The 14,162-nt window shown below is 38.5% G+C and overlaps 1 long non-coding RNA gene across 1 annotated transcript; it reads left to right on the top strand.

Annotated features, from left to right (window-relative positions):
* The first annotated feature begins 6,016 nt into the window (after positions 1-6,016).
* On the top strand, positions 6,017-13,896 carry LOC121068241. Its single transcript, XR_005818741.1, has 3 exons — positions 6,017-8,417; positions 9,853-9,939; positions 12,782-13,896. It is a non-coding gene; the product is annotated as an uncharacterized LOC121068241 (long non-coding RNA).
* Positions 13,897-14,162: the final 266 nt, after the last annotated feature.

Below are 14,162 nucleotides of genomic sequence, written 5' to 3'. Positions count from 1 at the left end.
AATTCTTCATTGGATGTGTTGGAAGTCCTTACATTGAAGGGGTTCATTAAGCAAGTGTGAAGCTCCATTAGCCCTTAGGCTGTGCTATTGTAGAGCAGTGCTGCTCTGCCCAGTGATCTCTGCAGAAAGATCTTTTTCCCTTTGCAGGACACCTGACTTGTCCTTTTATTCTGGCCGGCCCTGAAGAATTATGTATGCCTTTTAACATCTATCACTATGAAGGGTTTTTATTTGTACAGGAGAAGGCTGTGTACTGTGTCCAATTTCATATTTACCTGTCAGTATACATTCACATTTGCATCATGTACTTAGCTTGTTTCAGTGAGGATCTTAGGCTAACACATGTATTTACATCACTTTATTAAGCCATACAATGTTATTTAGACCAAGGCAGACAGTACCATTTCTGTTTTACATAGTAATAAATGACAGTACCTGAAATGGACAATGGTTAGGAAAGAGTCACTCCTAGAACCATAAAAAATACTGAAGTTTAAGTACCATGGAACAATTCACCACATGGCCATAACCTGTCGATTGTGATGGTATTATGGATTATGTGTCATTAACTTGTTTTTGTTCAGGTTTTCATGCTATTTAGGGCCTACTCAGTTATCGATCTTTAGAAATTGTCATTTTTGGTTGATTCTTTTGTTTGGCACACTGCCACCTAGCTGCACTCTTTCATCAACAGTTGTGTAGTTAAGCTAGAAGCAAGATCAAACATTTGACAGGTGAGGTTTACTTGGATTCACCTGAAATATTCTTCAGTAATGAAATTGTTGATGGGAAGAAGGGACAAAACTAGAAGAACCATATTACTATTGTTACAATTCATACAGTGAGAGTTGACTCAGTGTAATTTTGAAGCAAGTTGTGATGTGCTGATGTTAACATTATTTTCTCTCTGAAAGATTTTGATAATAAAGAATGCAACAAGCTTAGCCAGGCACATTGCAATAGGTAGGCATTTGGGAAAAGAAATGAGGCAAAAATATAAATACAGAGGATGCAAATTTACTGAATTTTTGTTTGGAGGGAATGAAAGCTGACCGTTACAGTAATTCTCTGTATAGGAAATAAAATCCATGTGTTAGAGCGAAGATGTGGAAATAAGCTATATAAAGAAAACCTATTACTGTGAGTTGAGGTGGATGTGACATCATTTAGGGAATTACAGCCAGTCTGCAAAAGCACTAAGTGGATATTTCACCAACGTAGGAACTATGTGCTTTAAATAATACTTGAAATGATGCTTTTTAACTCTAAAGTTAACTGCTCGGTTACCTTATCTTTATGTCTGTATCTCACATAAAGCCAAAAGAAGAAAGAGAACATGTAAGCTGTGTGCAAAGGTCCATGAAGAATTGTGAGGCAGTAGAGGAGCTGTAATACCTTTTATTAGTGCAACTAAGATTTGAAAACAGACAGCATCTCTCTTTTTGGCCCATCAGTCTTTTTTTCTCAAACTGTATCTGTCGATACAAATCTTGTCTTTCTCTAGCCCTAGAGAGTCATGCACGGCTATGATACAGTTTCTTAAGAACCGTGAGGCATAGCAGTATGGCAGCAAGACAGGTCAAATTGCCTTTATTCTTCCTCTAGCCAGGTATTTATATGGTGTTCTTAACTGTGCTTTCTGATAGTAAGTCATTGCAGCAGGTCTCTGAATGAGATGATCTGTCATGTTTTTACATGTGTTTGTCAGTTTTTACATGCACAGAAGAAGTAATAGGTTTGAACCCAAATGGCAAGTGGGCTCAAATCTTGCTCAGAAAAGACTGAAAAAAGCTTCTGACTTTTGGAAGGATGTGTTATGATGGATGAATCACTTTGTTTCCCGAACTGCACGATTTTTGGACTCTACTCTCTCATCCTGCACAAGTAATCAATAGCCAGTTGTTCAGTGTAAGAGCAGGTGTCAGAGCCAAACGTTAAAATAATTTGCATTATAGCACAGTAGTGAGTCCAGAAAGTGCTGCATTCTGTGGTGCTTGTCAGTGAGACTTTGAGGAAGCTCCGCAAAATATTGCTCACTTAATGCAACAAAAGTTCAGCATTTCCATGGAAAGTCAATACCTCCACATCTGCGAGGAAGTTAACTCCAGTTCATAAAGGGTTGCACTGTTTTTTTTCCTTAACACTTTTAAAACATAAAACCTTTGAATATGTGAGTGTGTGGAGATGTATGATGTATTTCTGTGTCCTGTACGTGCTGTGGTGATCTGCATTTTTTTCTGGGTAAAAGACAAGAGTTGATACATACCATGTGCATACATAGAGTCATTTCTTAATTTAGCAGCTCATATAGAAATTCTGTCCAACTCTTTTCATCCTTCCGTCTCTCACTGTGTCTGTGTGGCAAACACCCTGGGGTTCCTGTGGTTTTTGAAGTGTATTTGCATGATACGGTATAATGAGTGATTATATTGTTTTGTAGTTGTTTGAAGGAGGTCACAATAATGGATTTTTTCTTCTTCTTCTTCTTTTTTTTTTGTGGTATTTTTAATAGTTTTAGACATTCTGGGATCAGCCACCATACAAAAGGAAGAGATATATCTAAGAAACACCTAATTGTGACAAATTATCAGGAGACTTTAGATGTGGTCTAATATCTTGTTTTCCTGTAAATCCCATTCTAGAAGAGGGATTTCTGAATTTTTATTTTTGTCTTTGTGTATTTGGCTTCTGAGCACAGAAAAAGCAGATTTCTTTGCAGAGAGGGAGATCAAGAATTTTTTGGTAGTGTGTCAGACCAAAATATTTCAGACGTGTCTTATCATTGTAATAGCAGTGCTTTTCCTATTCTTGACCTGCTCTTTAGAACAATCACACAGGAAATACCTTGCAGGACTTTATTTTTTAAGAAGTTTTTGAAAACTGTTTGCAAATTGTCCAGTGCAAAAGTAAACAACAAAGCTTTTTAGTACATAGTTAATCGGAGCAGATGTTGAAGTATCCATATCTCTGTGGCTCACATGCTTCATCCTCACTTTGATAAGTTTATCACCATTAGGACAAACCCCCAGGATGCGTTACTCACCTCTTGACTCTTCCAAGTTGATGAGTCCCATCCGCAGTAATGCAAAATGACACAGGGGAGGGAAGGAGTAAAATGCAGGCCCAATACCCTAACACATGCACAAAACCTCCACTAGAGCCTGCCATTGTTGTAGGAAATGTGGAGTGTTTACATGGACGTGCAAGAAGTGCTATTTCTTCTGCATGGCTGGCAGTCGTGCAGTGCCCCTGCTGTAGGTGGAGGAAGGGGTCTGGCCCAGAAATGGGGTGGTGCAGCCAGCAGGAAAGGAAAACGGGATTGTATGCCTGCAGCTGCTGAGGAGTTGAAGATAGAAGAAGCGTTATGTTGGAAGAGCCCTTGTCTTTGAAAGAAGAGCACTGGGACATTCAGAACTAACAGGAAGTTTGGAGCAGAGGCATCACAGAGAGGTCTTTACAGTGAGGGGGAGGGAAAGTGTCCCACAAAGAACTTGCAAGGGAAAGAGGCAAGAAGTCTTGGAAGCTGCACTAAACTCAGCCAGTTGAAATTATGAAATACACAACTGTCAAGTTTCTGTGCCCTTTCATCCACAAACAGTACCCCTGATAGTGTTAATAGTCTTTTAATTGCTATATATTTGCATTAAATATGAAAAAAAAAAAAAAGAACATTTGAAAGATGGAGATATATTTCTGGACTGAATGTCAGAATCAGGGCCTTATATAACATTAACACGTTTGTAACATGCATTGGGTTGCTCTTCTTCTGTTCCTTGGCAAGGCTGGTTAGCTGACTTCAGGGTAGGCACGGCTATTTTGGGCTGTGCTTCCCTTTGAGGCAATCGACTTACTTGAAAGAGTTTTCTATTTATAAAACCTGCCTTAATGGAGTGTCAGCATAGACCTGTGATATGTAAAGTCTTTACAAAAGTGGGGAACGGGATGTTATATCATTGAGCTTCCTCCATCATTGATGAAGCCAAAGGGGTTCCTGAGAGGCACTTGCTGGCCCCAGCTCTAAGCTGAGAGAACTCTGTCAATGTCCATTGATCATGCAGGGAACCATAGAGGCTCTTACAAGGCTAACAAAGATGCCCGTGCTGGATAATACTCAAAGTACTGTCATTAGCACTGAAATGTCCGAACACATGGTTGCTGCAGCACTTTCATTTAAAAGCATCTGAAAGAAGTTCAAATTTATAGTCCATAGACCGGGTTCAGATCGCAGTTAAACCCTTGGAAATCCAGAGTAAAGTTCATTTTGTTGCAGTAGCTGAAAGGGCAAGATGCTCAGCAATACAGCATTAGTATGGTTTCAAGGAAGCCAGTGTGTTTATTTCTGTTATTAACCAAGGCCTCTAAGGGTTTGGCTACTTTTCTTTAGTAATTAATGGAGATAGTAAGAGATGAGGAGAGAGTGTTCATACCACCCAAATTTAATCTCCCAGGCATCTCTCTGAAGCTGATTAAGAGTAATAGACTCCTCCAGAAGGTGGTTCAAAGCACCTGTATTAATTATTTTACGTATCTGTGGATAAGTAAATCAAGATTGCTAAGCAAAAGTAACCTTGCATTGATTATGATTAGAGTTAATGTTACAGTAAAGCAGAGCCCTGAGTAGTTATATGCAGGAAAGAGGAAATTTTGACAAACAACGGCTAATACAAAAAGTCCTGGCTTAGCATTCTGATTAAGAACATTTTTTTGGTCTGCATTTGGCTCAATATATGGGCCCCTGAGACAGGTGAAATAGAGGGCTGAAAGTAATTCAGTACTAATGCTTTTGGTCTAATGCAGCTTGGAGTCTGTCAGAAGTAGCAGTGGTATAGAAAGCAGCATTTGGTCAAGTTTAATTTTTCTTTGAAATATTTCTGTGAACTATGGTAAAAACAGATGGAATCAAAAATACACTAAGTAGAAAAAAATGACAAAAGAGAACAGACTGCATTGTACTGAAAAGTAATTACTTCAAGTTTGACCACTTGGAATGGGTTTCAAAAGCAACAAGTCAAAAACATTTCATTTATACTTTTTCATTTCAATTATAGGTTTTCCTTTTCAGGGAACACATCTTCATCTGTAGAACAAATATACACTTAATGCACTTTATATTGGGAACAATAATGATTGATGCTGAATTTTAGAAAATGTTATTATGGAAAGATGTCATGAGCATCATGTCTGTTGACATGATGATTTTAGGGAGTACTTCTTTGAACATGGGAACTTAATATGGTATGAATGATTTGGGAAGAGAGGAGGGCTTCATGAGGGATGCTGTGTTGCTCACAGGTGGCCATAATGAATTCAGCTGTCCTCTTTTGCTCAGATTTTATGTCCTCTCAACAACTTGCAGCTTGACCCATTTACTTGTAACAGAGAGCAAAATCTACCTCTTCCATACAGTGCCAGAGTTGTCAGATTATGCATTCTGTTATGTTATGTATATATACATTAGCATTGTATTCAACGTTTGTTAGGGCAGGAGCATGCTATTCACTGATTAACTGAAGTCAGACCAGATACTACTCTTTAGCAATGCTCATTTGTACCCAGAAATCTTCAGAAGGGGGTATTTCTGTTTATTTACATTTTCAAAGCGTACCTGCAAATTTTTGAGGCACTAGTTATTTCTTGCTGTCCTAACCTTGGACAACTTAATTACTAACTGAAAACAACTTAAAAACAAATTGAAAAATTAGACTAAGGAAGCTATTTTGGAATCCTAAATTCAGATTTACTTTGTTGATTAAAAAAGATTATGGTATATTTTACTTCAGAGCTTTAGTGTTTTGATTTTTTTTCCAGTTTTACAGGTGCCCAGCAGTGTAACTGCAAAGTTTTTTCCACTGCATTTTTTCCAAGCAGCAAAAATTCTTGCTTTATGTTTCTTGGGAATATACATCTGAAAGAAACCATCAAATTCAGCATTAAGTTAATTTTAGCATTAAATTATTTTGAGGTGCAGAAGTTTGGAGTAATCTGATAAGAATAATTTATTTCAACTCTTATTATTTCTGTGAGTTGACAGATGCAAGAAAATGTATTATCAGGTACATAGATGTTTCTCAAATGCAGTTTATTAATTACTGTCATTCATCCAAATAATAGAGGCTTTTGTGGTAGTTCCTTTGCCGTTAGTATGCAAGGCTATTCTTTCCATTTCTATCTCAGCACCTTGACACAGTAAGAACTAGCAAGTTTAGAATTATCTTCAGGTGAATTGCAACTTTTTGGGGAAATTTCTGTAAAAAAAGTACCTATAATGCATGAAAAACATGGTATCTTTTATTAATGCTTTCACAAAAAGAGTAATTAACATCTGTTACGACAAAGCTGTTATGAAAAAACATTACAGAAAAACATTAAAACGACAAACTACTCTCTAGAAAAGTCACAGGTAAGTATTATAAATGAATTTCTTGTATGTTACAAAACTTTCGGACTGTTTATATGGACAAAGTAAGTATATATTTGTTTGCGATGCTGAAGTCGAAAGAAGTTAGTGAAGTGAAAAAGATAAAGCAGTAGAGGAAGACATTATTTTGACTTTTGAAAAAGTAGTGACAGATGAAAAGGCATATGAGGCCAAGGGTTAATTAAAAGATTCCAACCGTATCTATAAGTTGATCTGTGAAGAAGTTGAATGGATTCCCATACATTTGTGTATTCGCAGCGAATAATTTCGTCGTATTACTGGAAGGTGGGGATTTTATTTATTGTTTTGCCAAAAGCACGCACACACAAGAGAGAGATTTCTGCTTGAATTAAAAAGCAACTTGGCTACCATCTCTTACCAACACTTGCATTTTTGTACTGAAGCTGTATGCTTAATACTGCCTCTGACACTGCTCTCCATCCTTCTTACTGAGTTCAGTAAGCCCAGACCAAGCTAAAAGCGTGGGCTCCCTCTGCTGGCTCCGGTGGTGCTCCGAGCCCTTCTCAGGATGCTCAGCAGGCGCTCTGCACAAAACGACTGGGAAGAAATGAGCTGCAGCTTATTTTAAACAATTAAAGCGGGAGGTAAAAATGTAATCTAGCCCTTTAAATGCAGCCGCTGCGTAAAACTTGCCTTTGAAATGCCCAGACACTCTGAAATAGTAATAGTTTTATGGCAAAACAGCAACCGACAGACCTCAAAAGAGGTTTTTACATTCTGTGACTTCACACACCAAAAGAGATTGGTGTATGTAAAGAAGTGAGGATGCAGTCCAACCGATTCTAACTTGTGTAAAACTCACCAGAAAGCTAATATCCCATCCTTAACTTATTTTTAGCTATTTCTAGACTCGGGGGCATAACTTATTTCAAGAGCCTTTGATTTCTTTTCAAATCCTCAACTGGATAAGGCTCTGAGAAACCTGACCTGAAGCTGGTCCTGCCCTGAGCTGGATGTTGAACCAGATTTCTTCTGTAAGCCCTCCCCACTCCCAACATACATTGTTCTGTATTTTTATCCTAGATGTGAGAGGAAGGTTAGAGTTACAACAAAGAGTTTGTATAATATAGCCTTTAACCCAATGTTCATCTTGAAAAGCCCTTCAGTGTAGAAAGTAGCATTCTACCTGCATAAAGAGAGGGGCTTGGATGCACTTTCTGCACAGTAACCCTTGCTTACCAGAAGGTCTTTGCAAGAGGAGAGGTATAATACAGGTGCAGAGGACCAGGCTGCAGATTAGTGAGCTGCTTTGTCATTAAGGAAAGTGCCTGCATGTCCTCTGCACCAACTAGCAGCTATTAATAAAGCTGTGGAAAACTATCTACAGTTCATTTAAGAAGGAATCCTAGACCCTGTGTTTTAGACTGAGGGTTCAGCAAATAGTCTCTGGCATTCCTGTACAATGAGGAAAGGCTGCACAGACTGTATGACAGTAAGGGAATGTTTTTAACACCCTGTATTGTGACCAACACTTACCACAGAGATGCTTGCCACAACCATTCGCTGCATGGGAAAGAGGGTGGATGAATGTAAACTCTCCATCCTTCCCAAAGTATTGAACAGCAGTACGTAGGTTACATGAAAGTTTACAGTGCCTGAGGGAAGCAAGGAAACATACAATATTCATGAGAGAGAGAGGCTTCTTTAGAAGATGGTTCAGAACAAAAGCCATAATCTGGGTGTTCTTGATTTTTTCCTCCAGTACAGTTTATCTCCTATCAACAACAACGGTAGCCTAACAAGTCTGTTCTTTGAAGGCTAAACTTAACTTCTCTCCCTTCCCTCACTTGGTGTCCAATGTGATTTTCTTGGTTCTTCAGGCCATGGAAGGAAATGGATTTTGGGTCTTATCTGATGAGTTTGGATTATATATGAAAAAGTGGTGAGATCAACTTGCCACAACAGGATCCCTATCACCCTGCCATCAATGTGTCAGATGAAAAGTTTGTTTGGACCCGTGTTGTGATTTCAGTTAAAGGTAACTCTCAAAAGGACTGTGCTTTTTCTACTAATTTTCAGGAAAGCTGCCTTCACAAACACGATGTCAGAATTATTATGAGATATGTTTCAAGGTTACAAAAGGCAATCCTGAACGAATATTCTGAAATCTTTAAGACATAGGGTGACCAATTCATTCCCATGTTAGCAGTGATGAACCCAGCTACAACGTAAGTAATAGGAGGAGGAAGGGGTACAAAACACCCTGGTAGCTTTATGATGATAGTTCTCACGAGGACACTGTATCCTTAGTTAGTCCTCTGTGGTCAAAATACTCTTCATTCACTAGATGGTTTTTCAGGAAATAGAGAAAAAAACAAAACAGAAGGTACAGAAATAACATGGAGAAGCCTTGTGATTCTTCACAAGTTGTAAAGTTCTAGGGTGTTTTTAGAGCTCACTGTATTTATGTGATTACTTCAGATATTCTCTGTATAAATAGCAGTTATTAGATAGCTGTGCACAATCTACTTGCATTTAGCCCATTAATGGTGTCAGTAGACACCATTTACCAATCTAAATTGTACGCAGGCAAATGAACAGAGCAAACAACCTACTTTGCAAACACCTTTGCATTAGGAATTTCTCTCTCCTTTATACCTCACTTTGAGACACATATTTGGATTTGAGGGATGAGGTTTCAAGACTTGTTTTTTCTGTGACAAAAAATAATCTATTAATTGAGCTAGATGAGGTTATGAAATGGTAGACGGGTCAGCTCACATTGAGCCCAGTGTAGTTTCAGGGATGGATTCCCCTCCACAGTTATCTTAAATCCATAGTTGTAAGGGCCAGTCTTTCAGTTCATACTCTTGTTTTGCTGATTTTAATTGAAGTTAGTGGAAATTTTGACTCACAAGTGATATATCATGCTACGGAGTGGAGCTGTTTACATGCCTGTGTATACGTATATTGATATACCAGAGCTTTCTTGGACAGATCTGACACGTCTTTCAGGCCAAATGCAAAGCTGAGCTAGCTCAAGTCATGCCTTCAAGAAGATGAAGAATCAAAGCCACTGCTAAATAGAAATTGCTTTCTGAAACCAAAGAAGGGACGTGGCTTTAGGTGTTAGATTTTTACATGCTTTTTATTTTCTAACACATTATTAATATACTGGAAAACAGATTATGCAGTTTATATAAATGCCAGGATTTTCAAGAAGTCATGTAAAAATATGAATATGATTACCCTACTCTCAGTGCTATCTGAGTTTTAGTGTATTTGATCCCATCAGAAAATGCAAAAAAAAATAAATTCTTCCATATGCTGCCTAAAAATCCTGGAAGAAGCATGCACTGTTCATTAAAATACAGTGTATATTCTATGACTTTTTTTAACCTCATTTTATATTCAGTGTATCTGCTTTTATACGAGCATAAATTCTTTTTTTAATATTTTCTTCCACACATTAGGTTTGTCTGCTGTAATAATGACATAGGAGAATGTTTGCTGAAATGTGCTGTATCCGAGTCTGTAGCTTGGGCCTTTGCAGTCATCAGGTAGGTGTTCCAATTTATGAATAATAGGTTTTCTGGAAGCAAGTGCGTGAACCACCACCACCGGCTTGCCTCAGCAACTTCAAAGGGAAACTTTTTTATTTTCAGAAGAGACAGAAAGATCACATTTGGAGGTTGAAAGGGTGCACTGCACCTTTTAGCCAAGACAAGGAGAATCAGCCAGGGTCTGAGAGATTTCTTTGCCAAATTTTTTAAATAGGAATACAAAGAAAATGCTCTTTAAATTGTAAGTAGTATGGATAAAGTTACTTATAGGCAAAGTGGCTTTATTATTGCTTCCAGATGTGAATTCTGAAACACAGAAAGGGCAGTTAGCATTTGGGTCCATTAAAAAGAATATAATTCAGGACTCATTCAGCCTTATAGACTCTCTCTTGGATGAGAAAGAGAAGACAGGAATGAGAACCCAGCTCAGTTGAACGCACTCGCTGTGGATGGAGCCATTACATGGAGCTTGGGCAGGATGTGTTACTTGAAAAGCAGCATCTGGACACATACGCACACCAGCACAAATAATTGACAGTTTCGTTCCATGGCCAAAAAGAAATTGGAAAAATATTCTCTCCATCTGACTGTTTCTTTTATTCTTGCAGCATCACAAGTAACATACAGATAGCCATTTCCAAAGTAGGTGAATTGGGATACGGCTTCCCATTTCCCCCTGAAACCCAGAGGCTATACCTCACCTTGTAGGCAACTCTGAGGGTAATCACTGTCAATAAAGTGAAGGCACACACTAAAAATGGTACATTTTTGCTTCTCTTGTCTGCTCTCATTGTGTGCTGAGCTTTGCCAGCTCACGGTGCTGACTCTGTAGGGATGACGGTAGTCTGATGATGATGGCGCCTGTGTAATCCGGAGGACCACAGGACCACAGGACTCATGGCCTATAGAGGTATGGGCTCCTTCAGGGCTTATAAAGGCTCTCAAGCACAGGCTAAAGAACCCTGATGCATAAAATCAAACAAAGGGAAGCCAGTGCAAGCCCAAATCCAAAGTGATGCACCACTAGGCAGGTCCTAGTGAGCAGCCTGCAGCCTGTCCTTCAACAGTCGTGTGTGGGCAGCAGGCAGACAGGAGCTGGACACATGATGCTTACAGCTCTTCCAAAGGTGGCAGAGCTCCTGCCAGTATGTTTTAGCTACTTTCCTCATTCTGGAGAGCCAGAAAATATAGTGAGAGTGATTTGGCTTATTGACAGTCTTGCACAATAGCATTGTTGGTGGAGCTCCAGCTGCAGAGCTTCTTTTACCAGTGATGCTGATGAGTATAAACTTGAGAAAACCTATCTCAAGTTGTGCATTTCAGGCCTAGTTTGGAGGGCTGACATTTACAAAAGGGAAGCCCAAGCGTATTTTAACTTTTAAATCATGGAAAAATAAAAATACTGAAGGGACCATGATTTTACAAAGATGTATTTTAGTACACAACTGCATAGTGAGATAGGTTTTATTCTGTGAATTCCCTGAGGACACTGACTGCTTATATCTTTCTCACTAAGGAGTATATAGGACCCAATTCTTCTGTGACTGTATACTCAAAATTAATGTAGGTTTCCAGGGGGTGCCACATGTGGAACTGATGAACACGAATTGTAGGACCCTTGTAAAATGTCTCTGCTAAAGTGTTCCAGCTTTTAAAGTTTGTCCCTAGTTTCTTGCACATAAATTTCTATGAAAGCAGATTTTGTCTGCAAATGGATGCAGCCAAATGTGTAGGCGATGCATATACATTACTTAACCAAAATAAAAATTTCATGAGTAGAATTTATTCTGGGTTGTCTTTATCTTGACAGTATTAGTGTTTTAAAAATACTTAATCAAAAAACACCAACTGCACTTCACACCAGACCCTCAGGAAATGCAATAATACACCACAGGAGAAGAGAATAAAAATCACCAATTAATAATGCATAGAATGTCAGTAGCTATAGCTGATATCTGCTACTGAATTAATAGAAAAAGCAACTTTACAAAAAGCATAATAAAAAAGATTCTATCAGCATTGGCTTTGCTTAAATCATTCTTCCTTGTATGACCTTCAGTGTGGGATTTTCACAAAGCACACCAGAGGTCATGTGGATGACAATGCTAGTAGGGTGATGGTTGGACCAGATGATCTTGGAGGTCTTTTCTAACCTAAATCAATCTCTGGTTCTATTCTATGATTCTATGAGATATCTGACTCTATGGTTTTGCTGTTTGTTTTATGCAACTGTCTACAGAAATATTTCATTTCTTAATAAAAATGTGGTTCTACTGCAATCATAAATAACCAATGAAGTTGGTGGAAGGGTTCACAATGAATTCAATTAGTCTTCACTGGCTCTCAGTCACCCACATATCCATATGTTTTCTCAAAATAAAGCTACGTTTGAGGATGCAATTGTGACACTTGCTGGTGCAAAAGTTAGGCTCATAAAATATATGGATATTAGGCTTCACCTTATGAAGTTTGGGCCTACAGTGCAAAGGGATAGGGAAACTCAAAGACACTTAATATTTTCCTGATTTAAAGATGACCATGCATAACTCATTTGTGGCTTTACTTCAATCGACACCCTGCTCTTTTGTTTATAAAATCATCCAAGAGTCACAACTAGAAAGGGCATATTCTAAGGGGGATGCAATTCTTTTGACGCCTTTTTAAAATTAAATAATAAATATAAATCACAACTGAGAGAATCTGGTAAACCTGTTGCATAAATACCTATAATGCCATAGTCTACTAAGTACCTTCAGATGGAAATAGGCATTTCTGGAATTGAATTTTTCTCAACTAAGCTATTTTGTATTACCAACACAGCTCCCTTCTTCCCCTCCAGAACACCTAAAAAAGTTGACGACTGCTGAAGCTGCATTGAAATGAGGTACATAATTCACAAAGAAGATGTCAGAAAAGCTATTTTCCAGCATTACCCACTTCAGGTACTGCCTAAAATTCCTTTGGCATGGCCCTGGCTGCCCTTGAAGTTGCCACCAGCCCCATGCAGAAGTGCCCGAAGGTTGGGTGAGAGGACACTCTTCTCACTGGACTTCTGCCGGGTTGTGGGAGTGAGGAGCTTCTCCTTGAAATGCCTCTCCCATCCAAAGCCAACCTCCTATTTGCACTCAGTGACCAGATCCTGACCACCTGATTGCTAAAGCAATGTCAACATTACCTTTTGCCTAACAGCATCCAGCCAGAAAATGAGAAGGAGAAACTCCAGGCTCTCTGCAGGCACTGCCTTTCCCTTCCCCTGGGAGCATGGCAGCTCCTACTGCAGTGTATGCTGAGAAGAGAGTCCTTGCATTAAACCCAGATGTCACTGCTGCTGGAAACACAAGAGTCTGCTGTCAAAGGCAAAGCAGAAAGTTCAACTTTGCCACTTACCAAATGAGGGAGACCTGGGCTCCTGGATCAGGAAAACACGCCCCTCTACCTATTAATGCTAGCTACAGATCTAGCCTTGGAATAACTGCTTTGTCTCATGAAGGCAGAAAAATATTAAACTGTATAAGAGTTGTGCATCCATTGCTCAGGAAAGTGCAGCTACCCTGTAATCAGAAATGTTTGGTAAGGGAAGTAATACTTATGCACCATATACTTTAAAATATCCAGTTAATTCAAATGCTGTTTGGATTTAAGAGAATGAGTAGGTTTCAAGGCTGCTCTTATATAGACAAGGTTTCCTTCTACAGAATTCTGTTGTATTGCATGTAAATTAACTTCATTGTTTCATGCAGTTTAGAATGCTTTCCTTTCCCATCAAACTTTCAAGATGTTGATGATTCTGTTCATCCCTTGTCTGGGCAATATGTTGAAATTTCAGAATGGTTGAAAGCTTAACTATTGTTTTGACATGAGTTGCTCTTTTTGATCATTTCTAAATACATCATTTCATTAATAAATGTGTATTATTTCAGCTATACTGCCTTACATTTTAAGATTAAAGCTTTGAAAGTAAAACTGATCAAACAGAAAATTAATTAGAAAATCATCTAAATAACTTTTCCCAATTTTTTTGAATTTTTTTTTTTTTTATTATTATTATTTATTTTTTTAATAAGGAGAAACTCAGTGAAGCTGTCTCTTCTCCCCCTCCAAACAATTTCAGTTTAAATCATTGTGTATCTTGTGGCAAAAGTAGATTTCTTAAAATTTTCCATTCAGCTTCATTCCTGATCCTGGAGGAGTAGGGACTCATTATTTCTTTCAAAGTGATG

This window comes from Cygnus olor, chromosome 1 (assembly GCF_009769625.2).
Source record: "Cygnus olor isolate bCygOlo1 chromosome 1, bCygOlo1.pri.v2, whole genome shotgun sequence".
Classification (NCBI taxonomy): Eukaryota; Metazoa; Chordata; class Aves; order Anseriformes; family Anatidae; genus Cygnus; species Cygnus olor.
The sequence above is the reverse complement of the archived record's forward strand: the minus strand, read 5'-3'. Positions and strand labels throughout refer to the sequence as shown.